This window comes from Amblyomma mixtum, chromosome 7 (assembly GCF_055824585.1).
Source record: "Amblyomma mixtum isolate Tamu chromosome 7, ASM5582458v1, whole genome shotgun sequence".
Classification (NCBI taxonomy): Eukaryota; Metazoa; Arthropoda; class Arachnida; order Ixodida; family Ixodidae; genus Amblyomma; species Amblyomma mixtum.
This window is the reverse complement of record NC_143018.1, coordinates 136,541,760-136,569,388: the sequence shown is the minus strand read 5'-3', so window position 1 is coordinate 136,569,388 and position 27,629 is coordinate 136,541,760. Positions and strand designations below refer to the sequence as shown.

General features: G+C 47.9%; 1 pseudogene across 1 annotated transcript in view; it reads left to right on the top strand.

The window, feature by feature from the left end:
• Positions 1–26,387, top strand: part of LOC149337667 (complement C3-like) — a 166,087-nt pseudogene extending 139,700 nt beyond the window's left edge. Inside the window, exons 36-41 of the transcript XR_016284417.1 lie at positions 9,482–9,587; positions 10,089–10,178; positions 15,720–15,824; positions 20,433–20,516; positions 21,706–21,850; positions 24,819–26,387. The product of XR_016284417.1 is annotated as a complement C3-like (transcript). The remainder of the gene's footprint in view (positions 1–9,481; positions 9,588–10,088; positions 10,179–15,719; positions 15,825–20,432; positions 20,517–21,705; positions 21,851–24,818) is intronic.
• Positions 26,388–27,629: the final 1,242 nt, after the last annotated feature.

Sequence of the window (27,629 nt, the reverse complement as noted above, 5' to 3'; positions counted from 1 at the left end):
CCCGCTAAAGCAAAAAAAAAAAACAAAATACAAATTTGCATAGCGGATTAACGTCCGGGGAGTCAGGAAAGGGCATTACACGGGAAAGCTTCGGCTGAGGCCATCAGCGTTGCCATTACTCGCACCTTTCGGCAACGCATGTGAACTGAGTCCCGCAATGCCAAGCTCCGAAATTTCGCTCTCATTTCGCATAGGAGAGTGTAATGAACAAAAGACAAAAAACAAGCATTAAACTCAACATGAGATTATGCGTCATATCCGCTCCTTGCGCGGCCGCGGCCGACAGCTGCCTTGGCAGATGAGACATTACATAATGCTAGGAATTTCAGCTTGCATTTCTGTACAGGAGAGTTAAATGAACAAAAAGAAACAAGCATTCAACTCAAGACGGGATTATTCCTCGAATCCGTCTACAAACAGCGTTGCGACTCAAGGAATTTACTGGTTCCTATTTTTCAGCCGCCCCCTGCGCGGCCGCGGTCCGATAGCTGCTCTAGCAGGTGCAAAATGACACAAGGCTAGGAACTTCCGCTTAGGACCCTTAACTGTTATTCGTCCAAGTCTCGTGGTTCTGAAGTTTGGCTGACGCTCAGAAAGCAGAACGCGAGAAGGGAACGGACGAGTGCGAATGCCGTGCCAGCGTATCCGTCTCTCTCGGATCGGGTTCGCGCGTTGCGTTCTCTTGGCTTGTGTTCCCACGGGGCGGGTGCGAACTCTTGAGCACCGAGGTGCCAAATTGGGGCGGCTACGCGGTTCGGATTTCAGTCGAGCTTTCAACAAGAGCCGCACTTTCCCCTTAATTAACTCTTCCCGTTTGGCCACCTCTATACGCTGCCGCTCCGTGGAAACCCTCGCAGTTGGTTTGCGTGGCGCGTCACTAGCAATCGCTGAACCGTCACAGGTAAAGTCGCTGGCGTTCGCCTCATCATCCGTTTGTAAAATTGCCTGCTCTAGCTCACCACCGTGAGAATTTATCAGGCTTACTGGGTCATGTTTGCCCTCGTCACCCGCGTGCTCTGCTGGCGCTGCGAATTCTGGAGCCTTCGAACTGGTGAGGACCTGCGCAGCGTTATCTCCAAGACTAAGGCCCTTTTCTTTGGGCAGCCTATCCAAGCGATTTGGGAAAATCGAGGGATGCTGCGTAGGCAGGTCTTGGGAGACGGCTGCCTCGGTCAGACGCAGCTCGAGCGGGCTCTCGATCGCGACGCGGGCAGAAAGTTGGTCGTGTTGGATACCTTTCCTATCCTTATACTGGCGGTACAGCAGGCCAGAACGGAGCTGGAAAGGTATGTTCTTCCGTGACACACCCATGTCACTTTGGTGACTCAAGTTTCGTAGAGTCTGGTCTTTCTCTTGCTCAGCGGTGAACGTTTCTCTGTCCACACGAAGGAGTTCGAGAAAGCCATCTGAGTGGGGCAATGCTAGATTCTTTTTCAGTTCCTCACCTAGCCCCAGCTCATCACTTGCGCCTGCTTCGGAAGACTCACTATAGCCTGCACTACTATCGGTGCTCTTTACCCCTGTGCTAGAAGTGAGTAAGTCCTGGGCTGGCTCGTCATTAGGTAGCGCGGAGCCGTCACGGCTGAAGTCGCCGGCGTTCGTCTCATCGTCTGTTTGTGACGAAGCCTGCTCTAGCTCATCACCGTGAGAATTTACAGGCTTCGGGCTTACAGGTTGAGGTTTGCCCACTTCAACCACGTGCTCTGCTGGCGCCGCGACCTCACGAGCCTTCGAAATGGTAAGGACCTGCGCAGCGTTATCTTCAAAACAAAGGCCTTTTTCTTTAGGCAGCATATCCAAGCGATTTGAGAAAATCGAGGGATGCTGCTTAGGCAGGTTTTGGGAGACGGCTGCCTCGGTCAGACGCACCTCGAGCGGGCTCTCGATCGCGACTCAGGCAATTGGCAAAGACACGCAGTTTTCATTGACGCATAACTCGTTTTCGGGTGTTCGGTCGCGAGCGGCTGTCGTTACCTTATCGCTGAACTGATCTTTGTTTCCAAGCAGCGATGAGGCGCATTCCTCGCCTAGAATAGAACTTGCAGTTGCCTCCTTCAGCGTGCGACTGCTTTCTGGAGGACGACATTTTTGCGCTGCGCCTACGTCTTTCTGGTTTGAAAGGGAAATCTGCGCGGCATCGCGCTTTTCAGCTAACGCCGCGCTCTGGCCTGGAGCTCCACAGTCGCTGTCAGGTTTGCCCTTTTCAACTACGTGCTCTGCTGGCGCTGCGAATTCACGAGCCTTCGAAGTGGTAAGGACCTGTGCAGCGTTATCTCCAAAACAAAGGCCTTTTTCTTTGGGCAGCACATCCAAGCGATTTGAGCAAATCGAGGGATGCTGCTTAGGCAGGTTTTGGGAGATGGCTGCCTCGGTCAGACGCACCTCGAGCGGGCTCTCAATCGCGACGCGGGCAATGGGCAAAGACACGCAGTTTTCATTGCCGACTTTAATTTCTTTTCGCGCCGAAACCTCCTGATTTAATGTCGAATTCCTGCCGGCGCGCTTCGCCTCTAAAATTTGTTGCAACTCCAAACGCATTAAAGCAAGTTGCCTTTCATCGGCTTCCTTGAGACGAAGGCGTTCTTTTTCTATCCTGTCAGCCTCCTCCTTAGCGGCTTCCTTGCGGTAAAGGCGTTCTTTTTCTATCCTGTCAGCCTCCTCCTTAGCGGCTTCCTTGCGGTAAAGGCGTTCTTTTTCTATCCTGTCAGCCTCCTCCTTAGCGGCTTCCTTGCGGTAAAGGCGTTCTTTTTCAACCCTAACGGCCTTCTCCTTGCGTTCCCTTTCAACCCTGTCGGCCTCCTCCTTAGCGTTCCTGATTCCCTCCTGAATGACTTCCCAGGTCTCCCAAATTTTGTCACCCTCCTCCTTAGCACCACATTCCCTAATAGCCTCAATCAGCTGCGGCTTTCTGTGACTTTTCCTGGCCTCAATACCCAGCCTTTCACACAGCAACATCAACTCTGGCTTCTTTAGTTTGCTCAAATCCATGGCAACTCCCGAACGAGGACTTTCAAAAATAAGCTGCTACGTGAAATGCTTAAGCGAGCACGTGCAGAAAAACAATCTACAGGTAGTGATAAATTTCCAGAGTTATCAAGCCTGGCAGATTCTTAAAGAAAGTCAAGCGCTCACCACTGCTGAAGCCAGGACCAAGCGTGGAAGATCCCACCGCTGCCACCAGTTGTTATATTTTGCCGTGCTAGTAGCGTGTCCCACCAGGCATCGGATCCAGGATCACCGCCGCATTGCCGAAGGAGGAAGGAAACGTGGGCCGGAGACGGGGAGTAGGGGAAGTGAAGGAAAAACTGTATTTACATTAGTTACATAGAGCGGGACTGAGAATGGCTCTCAGTGGAAGGGGAACGTCTTCGTCAACCGTAGTCGACTGGAGCTAGCAGGCTTCTCTCGGCCACACTCACGGCCGAGTTAAATATCGTTCGGTTTCCCCAGATCCCTGGCTGGGGAATAATGGTCGACGAACACTGTCCAATCGGATGGACCGAAGGGGACGTTCTTGTTACCGCCCACGGCTGGGCAGGTGCGGGTTTTTCCACTCTCTCGCAGCTGGTTGATGAGAGGAGGAGATGCCGACTCATCCAGCCCTGCGGGAAAGGAATCTCCCGAAGTCTTCCAGCAGGTGAAATGAACTTGCCTCCCCGCCGAATGCCCAGAACGCGAGTCGGGGCCACAGAATTCTTCAATTATCCGCCAGCGTGACCGGCGCCGGCTCGTCGCCTTGGTGTGGTCGCTCGGACAATAACTCCGGCGCGTCCCCGGCCTTCGCCTCTATAGTGGTCACCTCCGCTCAAGGAATTTCGCTGGGGATACTGCTGACAATGACCCTTGAAATTCCTGCTACACTAATCCGCTGAGGCTCGCAAGGGGCATTCCAAGCAACCCACTTCCCATGGTCGTCGCGAGGTTGTCGGCCTTGGTGATTGTTCACGGTAGATGCCTGATCGGGCCCACGTGGTCCGAAGTACAGTCACAACAACACGTACACTGAATGTTCTGTTTGTTAAAAATGAGTGAATTGAAAGGAGAAAGCGATGCGGGAGACCGAGATCTTGAAGGGTGCCAAGAATAGAAGAGTGTAGGACGTTGTCATATGCCTTTGTGATGTCAGTAGCGATCACCGTACGAACAAGATGACTATGGGGAGAATGGTTTAGTACGACCGCAGCCAAAACAGCCAGACTGTCTTCTGTTCCAATGTGAGGGCGGAACCCAATTTGAGATTCTGGATAACAATCATAAGATTCCAGCCACCACGACAAGCGAGCTGCTAGAATGTGTTCATAAAGCTTGCAGATAGTAGGCGTAAGTGAAATAGGGCGGAGGGCCGAAAGAGAAACCGGCGGCTGACCTGATTTGGGGATTGGGACAACGATGGAATGTTTCCACTCTGCAGGAATGACTCCAGAATGCCACACCTCATTGAATGTATCAAGGAGGGAATGTAGAGCAGGTCCTTCCAAGTTGCGAAACAACGAGTTAGGTACACCGTCATGCCCGGGAGCAGTGCTTGTTTTGAGGCGATCTATGGAGGCCAGCAATTCTACCATGGTAAAATCTGAAGTAACCTCATCAGGGGGCTCAGAAAACGATAATATGGGAGAAGGGGTAGGGAGGCAGTCATGATGTGGGAAAAACTGACGGGCTGCTTGTTGTGCAAATGAAGTTTCATCCACATTTAGAGCCAAGCGAATGCTTTCGGTATAATCCGCTACTTGAGACGTGCGTTCCATGGCGTGAAATACCCGCCAAAGATGTCTATTACCCTGTGTAGAGGAGAGGCGGGCACACCATGCAGCCCAGCGTTGTCTGCTAAGTCGCTTTGAGTAGCGCCGCGCACGTGCAGTAGCCCGATCAAGAGCTGGAAGAGCTGAAGGGTCGTCGGGATTACGAGAAGCATAATGATCCGCCCTGCGACGAAGAGCCCAGAGATTAAGGAGATGGATGTCCGGGTTCGGATCATCCTCATTTTCAGTAGTGGCGAATGTATGAGTCGACAAAACAGCTGAGAGGGTAGACAACAGTAGATGGGTTCAGCGTAGACAACCTATTATCTGCGCGTACGGAGTCTCATGATGTAAAGCGCACGCTGCGGCGTATTTTCCGTAGACGCGAAGTTGTGATGGAGATTAAAATAGGGCTGTGATCACTGCCCCAAGTGTCTGGTTCAACATTCCAACGAGGGTAGCCGGGCCCTAACCACCAAGACAAATCAGGCCAATACGGACCACCCCGAGGGCGCGTTGAAGTTTGCGGTTGATTTAGTAGTTGAAATGAATGATCTAGAAAGGTGCCATGAATGTGAGCACCCCGGGAGGAATCCAAAGGGTAGCCCCACGAAGTGTGAGCGCCGTTGAAATCTCCGCCAACTAAAATAGGGGTGCCCGAGTAGTTATTACGGAGAAAACGAATCCAACCTAGGTTGGGAGACACTGTTCCCGGACGACCATAGAAAGATACAAGTATCAGTGGTGTATGTGCAGGTTTTACGAGAAGGCCAACGACCTCCTGGCGAGTGTTGCACCACCGTGAAAGATCGATCGGTGTATGGGGAACAGAACGACGAACATATATTGCAGATTTACCGGGATGGAGGGAGGAAGCGATGCAGCGGCGATCAAGGATGGAAGGAGAATGGTACGCGCAGAAACCAGAGAGGCGAGGAAGGGAATTGTGCTCTTGAAGAAGGAAGGCCCAGGCCTTGAGTTTGCCGTCACGCAGGCGGATGTTCACTTCAGATGACTTATTGGCAAAGCCACGGCAGTTCCATTGCACCACCAGAGATGATGCACTAGCCATGGCGAGGCCGAAGAGCTTCAACGATCAGGGTGGTCAACTGCTGCATGAGTGCCATTATTTTCTCCACTGCCGGGGAGTGCACATTAGATGGGACCTCGGCGCCGTTATGTGGCTCAGTGCTATTTGGAGATGATTCGTGAGGAGGTAGCTCGTTCGCTATGTTTCTTCGAGATGGCTGTGAGCGCCGCTGTTCTCGACGCTTAGTGAGATCCTCTAAGTGGCGACGAGCCTCTGCGATGGCATTGTCGAGAGCGGTGTCTTCATCTGTGGTGTCCGTGGCTTTACGTGTTGATGTGGGCTTCCTTCCTCGACGGTTAACAGCTTGTGCGTAGGAAAGTGGCTGAGCAGGCACGTTGATAGTCGGGGAGTCAGGTGTAGGAAGTGCAGGGAAGTCGTCTTCAGCACACGCTAGAGCAGCGAAGCGATTGCTGGTGCTGATGCCAGTGCTCTCGGACAGCTTCTTCTACTTCTTTGCCTCCTTCTTTGGACAGTTAGGAGAACGAATGTCGTGGCCTGGTAATTTTCACAGGGCACAAAGGTCTGCTGTCTGGTCCATATCGGCCACTGCTGCAGGATTGGGGCAGGTAGTCTGCATATGCCCTTCTTTATGACAGTGGTAGCAAAAGATACGGCGTGGACGGAAGGGCTGTGGCTTGACAATGGCGCCGTAATAGGTTATGTAGTCTGGTAGATTGGACGGGCCTTGAAGGGTGAGGAGGTACATGCCCCGGCGCCCCATAGGCCGGGCATTGAGTACTGTGTGTGTAGAACAACAGATATTTGTTCTCACTTCCTGGGGAGGGCTAGTGCTGTCGATGAGGTAGACGATGCATCGGAGGGTGTCAGGCGCGGATGCATGATATACTTGTACGGGGACATGTTTGCTTGAGTCCAGGGGGACCTGCGTCACACTGCACATTTTCTCAGCGGCCGCTAAGGTTGGTAGGTTCACTGTGATAGTGTTGGAAGGACGATGCACAACAAATCCACAATAGTTAGACGAGCCGAGAACGTGATCAATAGTGGCCTGAACATAACGGGGAGGGATGGCAGTAATGTCAAACCGCAATGTAGGCTTGATGGTGACGCGGAACAGTTTTGGGGTCGGTAGAAGCGCACCTGAGGCGCTACTCACCGGTGGTGTCAGTTGAGGTGGCAGGGGCTCAGTCGGTTCAATCTGTACGGGTGGCCTTGGTAAGGAAGACGCAACTGGTTTTACAGGCGCAGTTCCTTGCGGTAGCTGACGAGGTGTCACGGGCTCAACCGGTACAGTTGTCCTTGGAAGGGGAGACGAAACTGCAGCCACGGGAACAGTTCCTTGTGGCAATGCGAGAGACACGGGGGCGCTGGTGCAGTCGGACGGAAAATTACAGCTTTGGATTTTGACACATTTATTGAAAGACAATTTGAGTCTGACGATTCCTCTAGATTATTTAATATGCGATTAGCATGCATGTTTAGATCGTCACAGGTATCACCAGGTATAAGGATAGTAGTGTCATCGGCATAAATGATAAAGCGGGCGGAAGTGTCAATAGTTACAATGTCATTAATGTAGAGATTGAACAGCAGAGGGCCAAGGATGCTGCCCTGAGGGACACCGGTATTAACTGAGCGTTGTGATGATTTGAAGTTTCTAATCTGAACATATTGTTTTCGAGATGATAAATAAGATTTCAAGAGATGCAAAGCTTGTCCTCGTATCCCGTATAGTTCAAGCTTTTCCAAAAGAATACTGTGACTAATCCTGTCGAACGCCTTCGTGAAATCCACAAATATGCCTAGTACTAACATTTTCTTTTCAAAATGTTCTAATATATATTCTTTTTCGTGAAGAAGGGCAAGCTCTGTTGATTTATTCTGTCTGAATCCGTACTGTGAACTAGTAATTATGTTATGAGATTGAAGAAATTTTTGCATTCGTATTAGCACGATTTTTCTAAACCTTTAGAAAATACTGGAAGAATACTAATTGGTCTGTAATTACTAAAGTCATTGTTATTACCCTTTTTATACGGGACAGTCACCTTTGCTATTTGCATATCTGAGGGGAAGGTTGCGGTTTCTTGACATAGGTTATATATATAAGCAAGAGGAGCAGAGATGTATTCAATGATATATTTCACAAGGCGAATCTGGATGTTGTTGACGTCACAAGAAGTGGAGTTTGATAATTCATGGAATGTTTGTATAATTTCCCTTTCATCAACAGGTGCAAGGAAAAGAGTGGCAGGGCACCTAGAGATAGATCTATGGTGCAGTTCAGATGCGGGTTGAACATATTGTGTGAAATGAGTGTTAAATGCTTCGGCTAAGTTTTCTCCTACATACTCTTTTCCATCATGAGTCACCTTATCAATGGCAGTGTTGACATACTTGGCATCAAGGGATCGCAGCTTTTTCCAAAGTATGTCAGGACGGTCGACTGAGCCAAAGTAATTCTCATAATAATGTCTCCTTGCATTGCGGATGTCATTGTTTAACTTATTTCTGTATTTCTTGAATTGTTCAAGAATATAAATGTTTTTTGATGCAACAAAAGAACTGTACAGTTTGTTCTTCTGTTTTATACGCGCAAGTAGCTCTAGTGATATCCATGGTTTCCGTACGTTCCTACCTTTTCGTTTGTTTTTAAGAGGGAAATGCTTGTTATATGTAGAGTTAAACTTTTCTGCAAAGGCTTGATAAGCGTCATTCGCGTTGGTTTTGTTATATACATCGTTCCAGTTTACACCGCACATCTCCGCACGAAAAGCGTCGAGGGATGCTGCTGTTATGACTTGGATAAAAGATGCATTCTGCTTTCTGAATTTGGGTTTCACAGCCTGACAGAATAAATAGATTCCCATGTGGTCACTCAAATCACAACAAGTTACCCCGGATATTATGGATGAAGGATTGATATTGGTGATAAATAGATCAAGAAGTGTTTCGGAACTCGAGGTTATACGGGTCGGCTCTTTGGTAGTAATCGCCAAACCGAAGCTGCGCAGAATTATACCGAAGTTGACACTATTTGCTGCATTGGATAACATGTCTATGTTAAAATCACCGCTTATGACTAACTCATATTTATGTTCGCTTATAAAAGTAAGAAAGGACTCGATGTATTCAAAGAACAAAGAAATGTCACCGCTCGGTGGTCTATACAACACAGAAAACACAGAATTATTGGTTATTACAGAAACAACTTCCACATCTGAAGACATATAACATAGGTCTTCCACCATGTTACACTCAATTCGGTTGTTAGCAAGAATACACACTCCTCCACCTCGACGACAATCACGGTTCATAAGAAAACGTTGAAAATGACGGCAAATGGAAGTTATTCGTATTCAGCCATGATTCTGAAATCATAACAAAGTCAAACGAAAAGCCAAAACTCTGGAGTAAAATTTGAAACTCATCTAGTTTGTTGTTTAAGGATCGCACATTCTCGCGGCTCATTCTCACGGCTCATCACGGCTCATTTCTCAATTTCCTGTAACTAAAACCGGGCGCGAAAGACGCAGTGCTTTTTCTGTATTGAACCTGCTCCCTCGCGCCATACCCTGTTTAGGCACACACATAGAAGCACCCACTGTCCCGAAACCTGCTCTTGTGCGTGTGTTTTCTTTTTGGTTTAGACGATGAACTTTATATCATACCCGTTTTACTCTACCAGATACCATGGCAAAATCCAACCTGCCTCAAGTTCAGGACAAAGCGTCAGCACGTTGTCTACAATGTCCAATCGGCTCTCGTGAAGGTGTACGACTACTATGACCCGAGTAAGTCTCACTTTCCTCAGATCTGTTCGTGCATTCGGATCGGTGCGAGGAGTAATTGGACCATTCCAGTCACGGGAGAACTTTTATGCCAAGGACTGGATTCCGCTGTCTCACGCAATGTTGGCGCTCGAGGACAAGCTGCAAGTGACGCATCCTAGTCAGGGGCAGAATTATCGAAGTTCTTCGCAACACAGAACAGGCCACGATTCGTGCCGCCGCCATAGCTGCCATACCCCATTTTGCAATCACAATGTTTGAACTCACATAGTAACTCTTATTAAACTGCTCTTAATTGCGGGGGAAGCATGCGGGAAAGAGGTAGAGTGAGACAGAGTACAGATTTGGGGTTTCTTTTCCAACTTTTTAAAATGTCGCCAAGCTTTTCTGCGTGCGTGGCGTACAGCACGGGACAGGAAGAAACTCGTCTTGCCTGAAAAAATTAAACAATCCTGCGACATATCACTCTTGTAACATTGCTATTCTTGTTCGCGTCTTTACTAGCGCGTTCGTGCACGCAATTCTACGGTCCTGATTCGACAAGTCCACTCCTGAAGCTGAGCTGTGATGGAGGCGAATGCCGATGCGTGGAAGGTAAGGATGGTTACTATTTGTTAATATAAGGATGTGGGTATAGAGACAATGATCTAGGATAGGGCTAAAGAAATCCAGAACACCAAGAAATTTAAGGAATACCCAGTGACTTATGAAGTCTAGCAGATGGTCGCTCTAAGCCTTAGATTAACTCTATTATTCTGCCCTAGGCCTTATCATAAGCTTGTAGACCCCACAGAACAATTCAAAAAGGTTCCGCTGGGTGGCCTAGACATACGAAAGCATGAATTACGGCACTCGCATGTGTGTGCGTGGTGTGCGCGTGTGTGTTTGCAAGCGCGTGTGCGTGTTTTTATGTATGTGTGTGTGTGTGAGAGAATTTGTGTGTGTGTGTGTTGGCGCGCGCGCGCGCGCGCATGTGTGTGTGTGTGTGTGTGTGTGCTGCTTGTGCACACGCATCGCACCTGTTTGCACTTGCGGGTGAGTGCGTGAAGTCAAAATAGAGCAAGGTTTTCATCTGGCAGCAGGACAGTGTGGCGCGTAGTTTGGCCAGTTTTCCATACCTCCCAGCGCAGTTCATGCAGTCCGCCCATAATGAGACAGTTACTGCACCTTTTCCTTCCTCATGGCAGTATAAACTTGTCCTTCAAACCCTCTGGTGTCTCAACAGGCGACTCCTAGTCTCAGTCGCCAAAGCAAACAGGTGAGGTGAAGTGCGAGTACATATCCTGGAACGACATGTCAAAGCGATCACTGCTGTGAGAGTACAGAGCACCAACTTGCCGTCCGATACCGCTTTACCAAAGCGATCAGAATGCATATATTTGCGAACTTTTTTAACATATTCTCTTTAATATGCACTTTTGCTGGAATTGACACGCTGCAGGAAGTGTCCGTCAAGATATAATTACGTTCCTCCTAGTCGTAACCATGCCGTCTATGCAAGGTAAACAAACTAGCTTCGCATGCCCCTCAGTCGCAAAGATCTAAGTAAGCAGGAGCTTTGGTTTAGGTTTATGGGGTTTAACGTCCCAAAGTGACTCAAGCTATGAGGGACTCCGTAGTGAAGGGCTCCGGAAATTTCGACCACTTGGGGTTCTTTAACGTGTCCTGACATCCCACAGTACATGGACCTCTAGCATTTCGCCTCCACTGAAATGCGACCGCCACAGCCGCGATCGAACCCGCCGCGTCTTTCGGGTCAGCAGCCGAGCACCATAACCGCTGCCACCTGGCAGCTAAAACAGAAATTTTGTTTTTACTCATCAGAATTCTCTCTCACACAATTTCAACCTGCGTACTAGTTTTAAGAATAGCTCCTCGCACCTTCAAGCGATTTATTCTTTCCAGCAACAACAAACTTCTAGCCAACCAAGCTCACTTAGTTGGTTATCCGCTATGTAATCAACTGCACTCATTCCTGTTTTTACCGTATACGGGTCCTGTGGACTGCGTAAGAAACCACTGGATAAAAACGGGCCTATCGCTGCGGTGTCCAGGAAGAAGGCATGCGTTCATCGCTCTTCGCAATCCGCCTGTGACTACACGTAAGGCTTGCTGAAGTCTAGTGAGCTAGCTTTCAGTATAGTTACAGTGGACACGCATAGAGGAAAGATTTTTTTTGTTGTGGAAGCAACACTACGCTAGGTGTGAGCGATTTTGCGGATCCCCGGAGAGCCCCAACTGCGCAAGCGCGAGGAGCGAGTGACGTCAGAGCCGCCGCCGACTCCTCCGCTGCGCGGGTGAGTCAGAGGTGTCGCCGCCGCTGCGCCAGAAGTGCATTCTCCAGAATGAGTGACGTCACACGGCGCACAGCTGCGGCGCTGGGGCCACCGCCTCTCCTCCGCTACACGGGTAACTCAGAGGTTCCGCCACCGCTGCGTTTGCCACGCCGTTGTTTCCACAATTCTACTCGGGATGGCCATTGGTCAAACCACAGCAATTTTTTTAGAGCGCAGCTCTTTGGCGTCCGTTCCTGGGTTTCGCGTCGTCGTCGGCGTCGGCGTTGTCGTCGGCGTCGGCCTCGTAACCAGCTCCGCCCCCCTTTCATCCGCAGCTGGGGTTGACTCACTATCGGCGTCAGCGGCATCAGTCAGTCGCTGCTATCTCTTCCCTCCTCCCTTTATCGTGTTGTCCGCTTGCTGCGCGCGCTTCTGCCCCCATCGTTTGCCGCTGGGTGTACACGCCGCCCCCCTCCCCCCTCTTCCTGCGAGTCTCCGGTTGTCAAAGCGCCGGCTCGAACTTAATTCCTTTCTTCGCTCCTCCTCCAATGCAACCCCTGTGCGGTGGCAATCAGAGAGCCAGATCGGTGGCGGCGGATCTGTATATGTGCACCGCCCGAGCCGAAATTGCCGCTGCCGTTCGCCACTGCGAAATTATCTGCCAGTTCTTTCTGAGCCATGAGCGAGACGACCGATGGAAGTCCTCCGTCTGCTAAAAAAAAAATTCTGTGATAGCGCATACATGTGTTGCTCGATTTCTTTGCCTCAATCTATCGAAAAGGTGAAACAGCTTATTTGCTGCGCTCAAATTTCGCATTAGGAAGTAACGTAATCGTCGGTAATTTTTTTTTGTCAAAATCGTCATGACTACCGTTGTGCTGGATAAATGGTGTCGCCATCGTTGTATGCTCAGACCGAAAACTAGCCCGCTCACCGGGTGGCGAAGGCATGTCTGCAGGGGTTAAGCCATTAGGACTCGTAAAGCATCGGAGTGATCGAGAGCTCGCAATAATCTTTCATCTGTTATAAATTCATCATGGATTTGGAGCGGGTGCGGTTACGACGGTGGAGGTGTGCGAATAAGTACAACTACCACTATTCCTTCGTTGCTCCAGGTCAGAAGGTGGAAGGCATGAACTGCAAGAATTTTTTGGTGACCTCGGTTCTCACTCTGATCTGAATCTTGTGTGCCTCATGATGCGTTCTTTTGACCCTACTTGGCGGTCTATGAACAAGGAATGGAAGTGGTTGCACCTGACCAGGAAATGAACTGTCTTAGTTGTTTGTACTGTACGGCGGCATTTAACACACTGGTTGCCGTCAGAAACGGAGCAGTTTTTTATCTGTTTGGCAGCTCGTAGCATACCGGACAGCCGCACTTCTCGTCTTTTTCTACCTCTAGCCGTGCGGATTAACTCCTTCACTGCTGTGGTACATTTGGAGCGGGGACAAGGAGGCTCGAACCCTGAAAAGAGCTCGACAGTGTGGCTCGTAAAAAGTTTATTCGTAATCACGTCTAAGGCATATTAACCGGCACAAATTGGTACATAACTGGGGAGGACAGACAGTCTGCCAGTGTCCTAACTTGCGTTCCTTTTTCATCCCATTCATTTTGCACTAAGAGCCTGACAAAGTGACTGAAAGTGACTTATCAGCTAGCCTAAATAAACGCTTTATGCTTTGCAAACTGACTGCTGGTTGATGCGACACCAATGTCAGTGCATTTCTGCCGCTTTGAACTGCGCCACCAATGGTACCCTCCGGACAGACAAAAGAAAGATGAAGGAATATGACTGCCTAAACTAGGTTACGGCTCCCGTAAACCATTTGACGCGAGACCAGATGTCCGTCCGTTTCTTCATGCCTTTTTATCCGCTTTCAATCTTTTGCGGCTCCCCTTATTTTCTTTCTCTCCTTTTTCTATTCATTTCGTTCTATTTTTTCTTCTTCACCCTTCTCCTTATTTTCTCCTTCCTATTCTGCCTCTATGCTTCGCTTCTGTTTGCTTCATCTACGTATATAGTGCCTAGAATATACTGGCCAGTATTCTAGGCACTATAATCTACGCCTCTTCTTTCTTCTTCCTCTTCGTTCTCTTGGCTTGGCTTATGTAATCTGAGCTTCTTTCTCTTTGTATTGTTTCCTCCAATTCGTGTTGGTTGGCGCTTTACTTGGCTGGCCTTAGCTTGCGGATATGTGCGGAAACTTTAACTGCTGAAATGGGATTTAGTTACACGCATAAAAAATTTCATCCTTTTCGCCTTCCTTCAGGACAATAAATTGCACAGTTAAGTGCGCCCCATCTTCCTCTTAAACCAATCTATGAGGAGGCTCACTGAAAGTGTGGCATCTAGAGCACATGACTACACAGGTTTTGACCATTTGGCAGACACATTCACACACCCGGAAGTGAACGCGCCTGTTTTTGGTTGCAGCACAGAATGGCGATGGCGACGCCTTTTGTCTGGGAAGAAGTTTCTCATAGAAGTATCGCTTCAAAACAAAGCCCAAGGTTCGGCTCCAGCTCGTCCAATGGTGCAGCTGTTTTTTGTGTCTTGTTAGCTGCCAAGAAATGACGACGGATTCCTTTGGGGCGAAGTTTCGCGGAGACAGTAAAACCGTGGGAGTCCGTGGTAGAAGGGTGTAACAGCTGCAGTTTGGTTTAAAAATAATTGGCAGTGGCTTAGCTGTGGTTAAGCCTGAATATACAAGTGGTTTCACGTCATGGCTGTCGCAGTTCGCGCACAATGCACTGGGAGCACCTCGATAACGGTGGAGGCGTTTGGCCGTCCACACACTGCCTGTACGGAGGCGAGGAGGAGACGCGTGTGTAGTGAATACGGTGCTCTCTTAGAAGGTTGCTTTAGAGACATGCACTGTGGTGTAATTTTTTTTGGGGTGTACGCCAAGATATGAGAGACAGGCATTTCTTTTCCTTAATACAAATTTTCATTTCGTTTCATTTTCCTGAATGCCCTTACGGCGCGGTTCGTGTATCCACCGAGATATAAGAGACACAGGCTTCGTTTCCTTTCCTTAAAACCAATTTTCTCTTCATTTTTCTTCCCTTACGGCGCGGTTCGGGTGTCCACCGACGTATGAGTGTTTCCTGGCGCAATGTTTGTCTTTTATTTATTTTTGATTTCTGATGTTCTATTTTATTTTTATTTTTTTATTTTCGTTTCTCTGCTTATTTTTATTCTTTTATTTATTACGGGGTCGGCGGCCACCTGCGCTGCGCGTGACTTTGCTCGGTTTCGCGCATGCGCAGAAGTAGCAAATATGGCCTCCGGCTCACGCGAAGCGCGGTGTTGACTAGCCTAGTGAAGCTTTTCGCTTCAAAACGGCTCTCGTTTAGCTCTGATGAAACATGGATTGACGCTATAGCTACAGCTGGCCGTGTGGAACTCGCTCACAAAGTCACGCCGCTGCGTTTCGCTGGGCGTTCCTTCTTCATCATCTTCCCTGGACGTGGATTCACTCTCTCCGCCCTCTTCACTCCTCTCCCACTTGGTTTCGCCCGCGTGCTGCGCCGCCACGCTGAAGGCTCGAAAGGCTAGCGTAATGTAGTCGCGCGGCGCGCACACCAGCTTCGGGCTATGACGTCCATCCGCTTATGCGCACAGCTGGCTGAGCGGTGGTGCCACGGCTCAGCGCGCAGCCACACTGACCTCGCGAAGCGGCTGGCGTAGTGTATCTCTCGCTACAGAAATCGCTGTCTCTAACACAGAGCTTTTTGTTCTGAACATATTGCAGTCAGACAGAACATTTGCCGAGATATAAAATATTGGAGCAGGGATAAAAGCTCAAGCAAAGCGCCTCAACATAAATCGTATTCACGTGAGCGGTGTGTTTCCAGATGAATGCCCACCCAGAGAACCCTTCAGAACAATTTACACCGCCAGACCGACTTCTCAACGAAGGCGTAAGCTACTCGACCTAGCCTGCAAAGAACACGACTTCGGTAAGTAATCTTGTTTACTGTACTTGTTTTCTTCCATGTTACCCCAAAACAACAACTTGTTAGATGTTCTCACATCATACAACATGTGTTCCCAGTGCAGAGCTCAAAGCAAAAATAAAACACTGTTTCTCTGTATATTTGACATGTACTACACCTACGCACATAGTTTGCCAAGTACGGACGGCATTTTGTGGCTTGTGGTGCTCTGCAGCTTGCAGAAGCATCATCCGGACAAGAAACACAAACTTTGTACTTGCAGGCATAGTCTGAACGCACAGCCTTCTCATTTGTTTGGTTTGGTTTGTTGGTTTATTGGGGTTTAACGTCCCAAAGTAACTAAGGCTATGAGAGACGCCGTAGTGAAGGGCTCCGGAAATTTCGACCACCTGGGGTTTTTAACGTGCACTGACATCGCACAGTACACGGGCCTCTAGAATTTCGCCTTCATCGAAATTCAGCCGCCACGGCCGGGATAGAACCCGCGTCTTTCGGGTCAGCAGCCGAGCGCCGTAACCACTGAGCCACCGCCGCAGGGCCCTTCTCATTTGTCTAAAGCGTGCTCAAGACATGTAGAAAGCGATGAGGTGTTGAGCGATACCGGTCCAACGGCACCCTTATAACCGGTAAACATGAGCAACAAGCTGGGTCGAATCATTGTTCCACTGATAAAACCTATTTGGGAGCAATAAATTATCTCCTGCGCTCGGGGTTCGATTAATATACATTGGCCACTTTCATCATTGCACAAATGCCAACAACTTTTTCAGTGAATGGCGTGTTTTGGTACGCTGCCAGACAGGTCTTATTTTTATTTGCATTAAGAACAAAATGCTGAAACCTAAAAGATGAACATGACAGACAAAGTAGGTCAGAAATCTGCACGACTTCTCTGACTGCGTTTCCTGTATTGGTCTTGCACAGCAAAGCTGTTACTTGAACTGCATCTGCCGAAGATAAACACAAAGATAGTAAAACATTGGCTGAAGGCTTAGCTTGGTTAAGCCTGGCTGATTGCGAAAGCAATAACACCTGGCTGCACTTGGTTCTGCTGGTAGTTTCGTTTCACGAATTCACGCGTAGCCGACTCGAACTCGCCAACTTCTATCTCTTGTTCTTCACGTCGCTAAGGCACGACGTCACCGTATCGAATCACCACACTGCTCTCTTCTTTTACTGCACTCTTCTTTTAGAAGAGTGCACTGCACTCTTCTTTTAGAAAGCCGCTCTTCTTTCTGTTCCGGCGTTTCTTCCGCACGGCGTTTTCTTCTCTTGTGATTATATCGCTCCGCACTACTCATAGATTCTTCTTCGGCATTAAGTGAAATTAATAATGAATTAATTTAATTATTCTAATTTAATTAGTTTAATTAATTTAAACAAGTAATTGAATTAATGAGCCTCCATCGATGAGACGAGTTGGGCCCCTAGCTCTCCTCTTGTTGTGACGTCACGCGGACACGTGGTAGCGCACCGCAGCTGCGCCGGAGCGAAGGATGAACCTCCATCGATGGCAGAAAAGTGCAAGCAGTATTGCTTTCGCAATAAAAAATTTGCGATGCCCCTCTCATTCGTGCTGTGCTGCGTGTACGGTACGGGTTCAATGCGCGACCGAAGGATGGTGCTTGTGGCGCTCGCGGTGGAGTCGGTACACGGGTTACGTAACGAGTTATTCTACGTACAACCTCAGGCAAGCTAGAAAGTGCCATTTACAGCATGAACGCTACTGTCGGCAAAGCGTTGCTGAAGCTTAGGGAGGATGGTAGTTTGCAGCATCCGTTCTTCACCTGGCTTTATTGCCTAAGGTGTGTCTCCGGGCGCTGCTTCCCAGTTTGCTCGGACCCGGTGGCCGTGCAAAGAGCTCGCTCTGGTCCATGTCCTACTTGACAGTAACAGATGCACGTGTGTGGCGGGTGACGCAGCAGGGCGCACATCGCAAATGAAAGGATGAGGAAAAGGCTGCTGCTTCTGCAGCAGAGACGTGCTGTGCAGCGTTACTTACGCAGTATACAGAACCCGTGTATTGATTATGCCTAGACCGCGCAAAGACGTCCTGATTATGACCTCAGGATGCCCAGGTCAGGACACTCACATGTCCTCAGGTTGTCCCTAACTAGGTCCTCAGTGGTCCCTCCGGGAATCCGATTGTCCATCCATTGCTCATACCCATTATGTCTCGAGGATCATGTCCAGGGACGTTTTTAGTACTACTTCAAGATTAGTACCAAGAGTTTTTTTTTTTCGTAAGAGTGCCATAATTATAGCTAATATAAAGAAGGTAACCAGAATAAGCAAAAAGAGCCACAGCCCGAGTTTACAATGCCCAGGGCCGCAGTGAGCTACAGCTCTCTGGAGTGGAATTCTGCTGCCTTAATGGGAAAGTCGAGTGTCCCGAAAATGTAAACAGACCGACCACATCTACCCGCCGCTGTGGCTCAGTGGTTAGGGCGCTCGTCTACCAAGCCGGAGTACCCGGGTTCGAACCCGACCGCGGCGGCCGCGTTTCGATGGAGGTGGAATGCAAAAGGCGCCTGTGTGCTGTGCGATGTCAGTGCACGTTAAAGATCCCCAGGTGGACGAAAGTATTATGAAGACGACCAATACCCCTTTCTCTCTTTCTTCTTTCACTCTTACTTTCCACTCTCCCCTTGCCCCCTTACAGCGCCGTTCAGGTGTCCACCGAGATATGTGAGACAGATACTGGGCCATTTCCTTTCCTCAAAAACAAATTTACGGCGGCCGCGGTTCGATGGAGGCGAAACGCAAGAGGCGCCCGTGTGCTATGCGATGTCAGCGCACGTTGAAGATCCCCAGGTGGTCGAAATTATTCCGGAGACCTCTACTACGGCACCTCTTTCTCTGATACTTCTTTCACTCCTACCTTCCTTCCTTACCTTACGGCGCGGTTCAGGCGTCTACCGATATATGTGAGACAGATACTGCGCCATTTCCTTTCCTCAAAAACCAATTTACAATTTACCGTTTATTTTACCACACCAGAAGCATGTGATGCCTAAAACCTGGTTTAAAATAAGAAATATCTTATATCTCCTCGAGGCTAATTATTTTTCGCTCACTGTAGTTTCCTTCATTACATCAGTATTGTTTACACAGATAAACGTGGCATGATCTGAGTTCAATCCCACAATATCGTTTTGCGAGAGGACAGCTGTAGGACATTTGAGGAACTTTCATCCTGGAGTAGTCCAGAAAACTACAAACTAAGAACAGATCCTCTTGAGGATAGGACATTTAGCCATGATGTACTCAAGCAATACTCAAAAATGTCCTGTTGGGGTTGAAAACTTTGTGACCATTTGAAGACGTCCTCAGGATGTTTTGGTGTTTTCCTGGTGTTTGAGAAACTTACTTGTTCTTAATGAAAGATTATCAAGCAACTGGAACACCAACAAGTGCTGCTAAGAAGCCTTACTTTTGTTGTATGAACCATTTATTCAGTGTGCTGTGGTTAGCACATACAGCCAGTAGATTAAAAGCAGTCTGAAAGTTCTCGTCCATGTACGTGACTTGATCCTAAGCAGCAGGAACTGCCAACACACGATCCTTCGCTCCTCAGAGCGTTTTTTTTTCTTGCGGGGCAGCGCCTGTGACACGTGGACGCCCTCGCTACTCGATGCCACTAGTAACCATACTGAAGAGAGAATGGTGAAATGCGACTGAATTCGCCTCTGACAACGTGGTCCCTGCTCCTCTAGCGCCAATTAAAAATAAATGAGATAATTGTTAATAATTGTATCTTTGTTATGATTGTTTGTGTTGCATGTTCAGAAAAACATTCCGAGTGAAAAACCTTGTAAATTGCCCAACAATTTCCAAGGTATGTCCTGAGATGGAGAACAAGGGGTTTCGTAATCTATTCAAGGACTAGACCTGAAACGCTAAACATTGCCGCTTTGAACATTTAATAATCCAAACGTGGTAGAGAACAATTCAGGCCAGGGTCTCACGCTTTTGGGCTGAATGTTGTCTCTATGTAACAACGGTTCTACGGTTTGTGCTACGTCGCATGTTTCATGAAAACTCAGCATTCTTGTCACTATAAATATCCGCCTCTCTGAAATTTATTGCGGTGCAATGTAAGTTTCCTGCGAATGTATTAGCTACCTCACGCAATGCATTGGCGGGCTCCCTGTAGCGGGTCATTGTCTGGAAATCTTTAGGGGCTAGTAAACAAAGATAAACAAAGATTTTTCTTTGCTTTACATAATTCTCAATCGCTAAATTTGTTGACTAAACTATATGTAATATTTCGACTTTGTGTTATTGCTTTTTTTTTCTTCTTTCTTCTTCTTCTTTTTCTTTATGGATTGTAAAGTGTGCACTTTCAGCGCTAAATTTGTATTCACCGCATGCTGTTGTGACTGCCGTGGCCCGCCCACAAGCGCTTGCGCTTCTGCGGGCACACGCTATGTACTGTGTATATATATCTTGCAATAAAATTCCTGTATGTATGTATGTATGTAATTGCTGTTGGCTTGACTGGCTGTTTATGAACACCACGCTGCATCATTAAAACTGACTGCTCGTCACTTTAAAACGTAACTCTGAGATGCAGGATGGCGGATTTCTCATTCTGTGTTTCTGCCGCAGTGTGGGTTGGCAACGTGTCTCGGAACCATGTCACTAACGGTTATCGTCAAATCGAACTTCGTGTTGACACTGTGGTCAAACAAGGTAATATATTCCACTTATTTTTATCCAGAATATACAGCCGTTCTCAAAAGTTTGGAGCCCAGGGGGTTTGCTTCTGAAGCACTCTGTCTGGTTCGTAATGCATCTCCAGCGCTCCAAATTTTCTGAAGGTAAGAAGATTTCTGGTCCTGCCTCCTCCAATGGGTAGGACAACCACGAATGATACAGGAGTCCCACTGCGAGGTTTAGAAACAAAGCCCCTGGGCCCTAAACTTCTGACAAAGACTGTACCTGAAGGGTAGATATTGCTGAGGAATCGGCAGCGCAATACTTGAGACATCTTGTGAGTACAAAACTTAAGCCGATCCGCACATAGAAAGAAGCCAACAGTCTTTGAGGTGTAGTTACAGCTGGGCTTGTAGGCTCATATCCAGGAAAGGCACAGGAGCGCTATATACGAGCACTGACGAAATGACGGGATGGTACGAGGCTACAGCTTGCACGTGGGAACGCTAGTTTTTTAAGTAGTCTTGATGCGAGGAATTTAATCGCGGTGTTATTTTTCCAGGCGACAATTTGTCCCGCAATATCAAGTCGTTGCAAATGCATGAAGTAAAAGTAATTTTCTCCTTCCATGGCCTGAAAGAGTGTTCTTGGCTTTTGTATCACTTATTCGTGGGTGCTAAAATTTTACTTGGTAACGTTTTTACCATGATCCATATAACAGTCCCAAGTAGGACCAACAGTATTTACAAATATATAAAAAAAAATAATGAAGTTGTGAGAGCATCTTTGCCGCACATTATATGTATGCATATGATCTTGTTGTACATGGATGTATGTATGCATCATATCTGCTGAATGAAACATCCTTATAATTTTTCATGGCTCCTCTCTGCACCTTCTGACATTCAGGCATGCTGTGAAAGCAAACGAATTATAAATCACATCCTCTTTCTTTTTATTCTCATTCTAATCACAATCATTGTTTATCGCAATAAAGTTAACGGGGCATGAGGAGAACATAAGCAACTGTCTACTTCACTAGTCTGACCTGCCTTGTTAGATTTCCTCCGTAGTCACACTGATATGTAGAATAGAGAATATGGAGAAAAATAACCTTAATGTGCACAGTTCGTACATTCATAGGCGCACTGAATGTGCAGTGATTGTTACCTTTTCAAATCACCGCCATTAAAGTGAAAAGGTGTACAACCTTGATCCCTTGCAGGCGCTGAACAGAGGGAGTCCGCCTTGAAGGGCACTAAGCTGTTCGTGGCTCGCAAACAGTGCAACACTGCTGACTTGAGTGAAGGCTCACGCTACTTTGTCTTCGGCCGAGATGGCGAGCTCTTCGAGAAGGACGGCGCAGCTGTGTAAGACCCTGTGTATTTTCTCATTTCCTAGCTCACGTTTTGTTTCTCTTTGTTCTGTTTGAAAAACTTTCGCACAGCAACACTTTGAGGCGAATAGAAGTGTCGAAACGTAGGGAACGCTTATAAAAACTTTTCTTTTGGACAAAAACTCGGCGGATGTTCCCCATGACGCTACAGTCAGAAGAACTGCCGGAACCGTCAGCACGAAGTATGAATTGGTGCCCAGGCATGACAGTGTTTGTGGCCTTTGTTCTTCCGCCATCCATTACATGCTTGAAGAGTATGTCGACCGAGTATTTTACGCAAGGCAGCCAAGCTCACAGGCGGCAGCCGCACAAGGAACGCGCCTGGAAGCTTCTACTCCGCGAAAATTACTACTGACAACAAAAGCAAAAAGCAGGGAATAGTGAGGAACCACTTATCGGGCTTTGCAAAGATCGCAAACTTTGCGGCCTAGTGTACAGAAGGCGCAGCTGTGTGTAGCCTGGTAGGACACCGACGCTGAGCAAGCTGTGATCATGCACTCAGCGTTAAATGTTTTCTTTCCCGAGGATCCAGAGTTGGATTCGACAATGATAAGGCCACCACCATAATAACCTGAAACTTAGCTGCCTAATTGGGCGACCAGTTAAGATACAGCACCGACAACCAAAGGCGTTACTTTAGTATTCATTTCTTTTACAGAAACATGTGCTAGTTGTAGGCAGTGTGAGTTTTGTGTCCGACAGAGAAGTGAAAGCAGGATGCAATCTTAATCCACCTAACAGATCATATACAGTCGTGTTCTACCGCGAAAGTCGGCGAAGGAAATGTGGTAGCCAGAGACCTGTTTCTTTTGTGCAGCATGCACCTCACGTGAAGGACGCTGATATGCTCTTTGCCATCATAACCATCATCACTCCTACGTTGACTGTAGGGCAAATACATTTCCCATATACCTTTCATTTGCCCTGTCCTCTGCCTGTTGGGACCTTATCCCTCCAAACTTAATAACTTTATCCGCCCACTTGACTTCCTGCTACGTTTGCGTTTTTTTTGGAATCCACTCGGTTACTGTTAATTAGCACCAATCATGGTGCCGCCGTATTACCTGCACTACCCATGCCCGTGTCTTCCTCTTGATTTCTACTATGATGTCGTTAACTCGAACTTGTTCTCTTGCTAACTGCTCCTCTCTCCTAATGTTACATCTATCCTTTCTTTTTTGCAAAGCTCGTTGCGTTGTCCTGCCAAATTGGTGAGTGCCGTTAAGATGCAGCTGCTACGTACTCGGGTTGCCAGCTTGTACGCAGCTTCACACCAGAAATGATTTGGGAGCCGCGTTCCTGCGTGGCCAGGGCACATAGGCAAAAAATTGGATACGCGATCTTACTGGCAGCCTGCAGCCATGTAGAAGCCAAATCGCGATGTCAGGTAGTCGGAGGTAAAATGTACAGAGCTGCTCAAACAAAACAAAATGTATGCCACACCGAACAGCTGCTGTAAATTAACGATCATTAGGCAGAGGACTGGTAAAGGTACTAAATAATTCAGGGTCAACATCATGTACCAGAATATTCAGCGTCGGTACCTCACTTCTCTGGCCAGGAATCGCTCCGTTGCTCACGTCTCCACAGTCTTCGCTCGGAACCAAGCTTTCAACGATTCTCAGACCCCTCCACTTTATCGTCACTGCCTGGAAGACACTCGACATATTGCACACAACCGTCCATCGAGATCTAGTTACCTCACCTTTCTTTTCCTGACAACGAATCACAATCACGTGCCTCAATTCTGTGACTGCTAATGCGCGCTTCCTGTCGTCATAACCTCCTCATAGCTCCCGAGCCTTCCATTTCCTCAATTAACCTTACCCGCCAGGGTGGCTCAGTGGTTACGGGGCTCGGCTACTGAGCTGCAGTACCCGAGTTTGAACCCAATAGCGGCGCCAGCTTTTCGGTGGAGTTGCAACACAAAATGGCACTCTTGTGCTGCGCCATTTCAATTCACTTTAAAAATCTAAACCAGTCGGACTTATTCTTGTACCTCTTTCTTTCTTCTCCTTATTTCACTCCCTCCATCATCCTTTCCTGCAAGGCGCGGTTCAGGTACACATCGAGAAGTGAGGCAGTTATTGCGCAATTGCTTTCAGCAAAACGAAATGTGAGTTTTCATAGCCTACTCATGGCGTGGCGTCGGTGCTTCGACGGTGCCGAAATTCTTCAGACATGGAAAAATTGCTCGAAAAGTGCACATAAGCAAGCGAGGGCGCAGGAAGAGCACATTTCTTTACAGGACACAGGATAAGCCGTATCTTCATTTGTGCGCTCTGTGCGCAAATTTTGCATGTCTGAAGGACTACACCAATTAGCCCGAGAAAGCCCTGCTGCAGTGGTGGCTCAGTGGTTATGGTGCTTGGCAGCTGACCAGAAAGACGCGGGTTCGATCCCGGCCGGAGCAGTCGGATTTTGATGGAGGCGAAATTCTGAAGGCCCGTGCACTGTGCGGTCTCAGTTCCCGTTAAAGAACCCTAGGTGGTCGAAATTTCCGGAGGCCTTCACTACGGGATCTCTCATAGCCTGAGTCGTAGTTGAACGTCAAAACCCATATGACCCCTTAAACCGAGAACATCCTCTACCCAAGACAAAATATCTTGCCCTGTTCAAAGTCAGTGCATGTTAGAGATTCCCAAGCCACAGAAAATATTCTGGAGCCCTCCAATGAGGTGTCTCTTTCTCCCTTCCCTCACTCCATCCTTTCTGCCTTTCCTCACGGTGCGTTTGACGAGACCTTCAGGAAGTGAGACAGATACTGCACATTTTTTCTTTTACTCAACCAATAGCGCATCCGCGATCAAGCACTGAAAAGCTACCACGCTTTTCCCAAAGCATTTTCCTGAAAATCGCCTCACTGTCCGTTTTACTTTAAACGTTTCTTTGACTATTACCACCGTAAACATTGTTTATGATCTGAAATTTTTTCCATGCAGCACACGCTACATTCTGGATAAGCATGTTCGTCTCTTCGACCCAAGAACGGCTGAGACATCTCAACGCGCAAGCAGAGTAAACTCCTTTTTACAGTGACTTATAGCGCGCCTACAAAGATCGAGAGGATGCCGAAGGAATTGAGCGCCGTCCATCTCAACAGCAGCTTCATATTACGGATATTGTCAACATGAGTTAAATAACGGTCGTACCGTGAATTCAAACTTCTCCGCATGAGTGCTACATGGACAACTGATGCCAATGTGTCAAAATATTTTGTTAACATATTTTTTGCCAACATCAGTGCGACGTCCCGCCACCGAGTGCTTAGACACGGGTACAAGGTCGATATGCAGCGTTCCCGGATATTTTTTGTCTGCGTCAAATGGCCGTCTTTCATCAAAAAAGCGTGGCTTCTGCGCTGCTCAATTGACGAGGACGATGTCGTTATAAAGGAAACCTGTCTGTAGAGCTGTAGAGAATGATCTTTGCAGCCATTTGGCGGTCAAATCAAGACTCAGCGCATGGAACCGTACGTTCAAGACGTTTTGCGCTTGTTCGACCACACTTAAATGCGGTTTCACAAAAGTGAATAAACTACAAACCTTCATTGCGGTCGCCTGACATTCATTACAAAGGAAGCTGTGTTATACTAACACAGGGAGCAGGCCATTACCACCGCATTATAGCGCTGTGTAGCAACGGCGCATTCCACCATTTCTGCTTAGGTCTACAAAGTGAAGTGTCGACCGCGAAGAACTCAGGCCGCTGTGGACAAACGTTCCAGGCTGCCATGGTAGGAAACTGCCGAAGCGGGTGGTGGGGATCTTGAGGTGTACACTGTAAACCCGAACACGCCTACATGAGAGTAAAAAGGAAGTAACCTGTCTTCTAGCGCACTGAGTGCGCTAGAAGACACATTACTCTCTTTTCACTCTTTTCTCCCTAGTATGAGGACCAGAGGCGCTGTGTGTGTCTCATCATGAGCATAGCAGAAGCGCCGGCGATAAAGCCAGCAATCACGTGGTGCAACCCGTATTGGACGGCAACGCTGGGCCGCCATTTACCCTGTGACCACAGAAGTTCTCACGTGACGACGGTGCGAACGTCATCACATGTGTCCTCATCCAATGCCACAGCGAAAATAACTTCTCATGCTGCTGTCGCACATCGCCACTGCATTAAAATTCGTGTGGGTGCTAGCTGCGCATGCGTGCAAGACACATGCGAGATTACTTCTGGCGACAAAGATAGCGAGGCTGTCGAACCAGAACCGTATGTGTAATGCGCGGCATTTTCGCATTATATTTTTGTATTTGTGCTTGCAAAAACCTCTTTCAAAATCGTAATCGTTTAAAAAACAAAAGAGCTTGGAAAGGGCATCCTTAGTGCATTTAACAGTCAGAACAATTATTCCAATAGGACGTCACGTATGTGTGCCTATATTCTATGGTGGCTTCGTTGTAAGAGTTTTTCTTGAAATCATCCTGCGGTCCAGCTACACCGTGGATAGCATGTAGAAAAGAGAAAGCATTTCAATAAATAACTACTGGCAATGTCTGACAAGATGATACTGGCTACTTTGTTTTTTCTGCCGCTTCACCCCTGGGACACAATTGCCAGAAGTTTTGTGCGCTGAAGACGTAGTCGCTTACGCAGTAGAACACGACCCATCCATCAGGTGCGCATGGCTACTAGGTGCTTCTATTGTATTTCTGTGCAACCTACAAGAGAGACCAGAGATGAATACGAGGTCAAGCTAGCCTAATAGGTTGGTGCCACGTGATAGCAAGCATACATGAAGGAAGGCATTTTTATTGAAAAAAAAACATTTTTAAGCCAGAAGACTACAGCTACGGCTGTTGACGTATTAATGGCTTCCTCGAGCGGTGCTAATTCACCTGCTATGAGCCATTACCGTCGAAATGCGAAGAAAGCGGCAATGTGAGCGTCCTTAAGAACAGGGTCTTATAATTAAAACAGCGCAAAACTTCATTCAAAGGTGCAATAAACAGGAATCTGAGCGCCTTTTTTTTAGCGCGAGAACTCAATCTGCACGCTCCGAGCATTCTTAGAAACTCTGAATTACTTTCCTATGCGGCCGATTTGTCTACTAAATCGAATTAAACGTCCCGCTTCCTGTTCCTTTTTTTTTTGAACTCACCTTCGGAAGGAGGAGCAGTCAGCCAACCCGTGCAGTACGCCTCAGCCAGTCGCGTAGCGGTTTCGCTTTCGCTTTTATTTTGTTTTTAGGTTTACTTGAGTATATAGTTTCAGTCGCAGATTACATAGACCCAAATTAGGCCCGCGGAAATAAAAATACGCGTGGACTCATTGCTTTCACCGGTCAATACGCCTCACTCCACCGATGGCAGAGCGGCAGCCCGTTGCGCGGCTGGCTGAAAGACACCCCATTCGTTGGCTGGCTTCTCCTCTTATCGAAGGTAGGTTAAAAAAAAATCGGTCGGGAGCCCGGAAGTCTAATTGGACTTAAAATGTATATCGGCTGCACAGGACAATAATTCGCAGGGGATGAGAACGCTCGATGCATGCGGATCGAGTTCCCGCGGTAAAAAGACGTTCTCAGGATAATGTTTAGTGCATGTTTACGTTCCGCCGAAGAGTATGACGCGATAGCATGGACGGCTCCCAGGCCGCCGCAGTGTCTCCGTTATTAGGGCGCTGGCTGCTGACCCGAAAGACGCGGGTTCGATCCCGGCCGCGGTGGCCGAATTTCGATGGAGGCGAAATTCTAGAGGCCCGTGTACTGTCCGATGTCAGTGCATGTTGAAGAACCCCAGGTGGTAGAAATT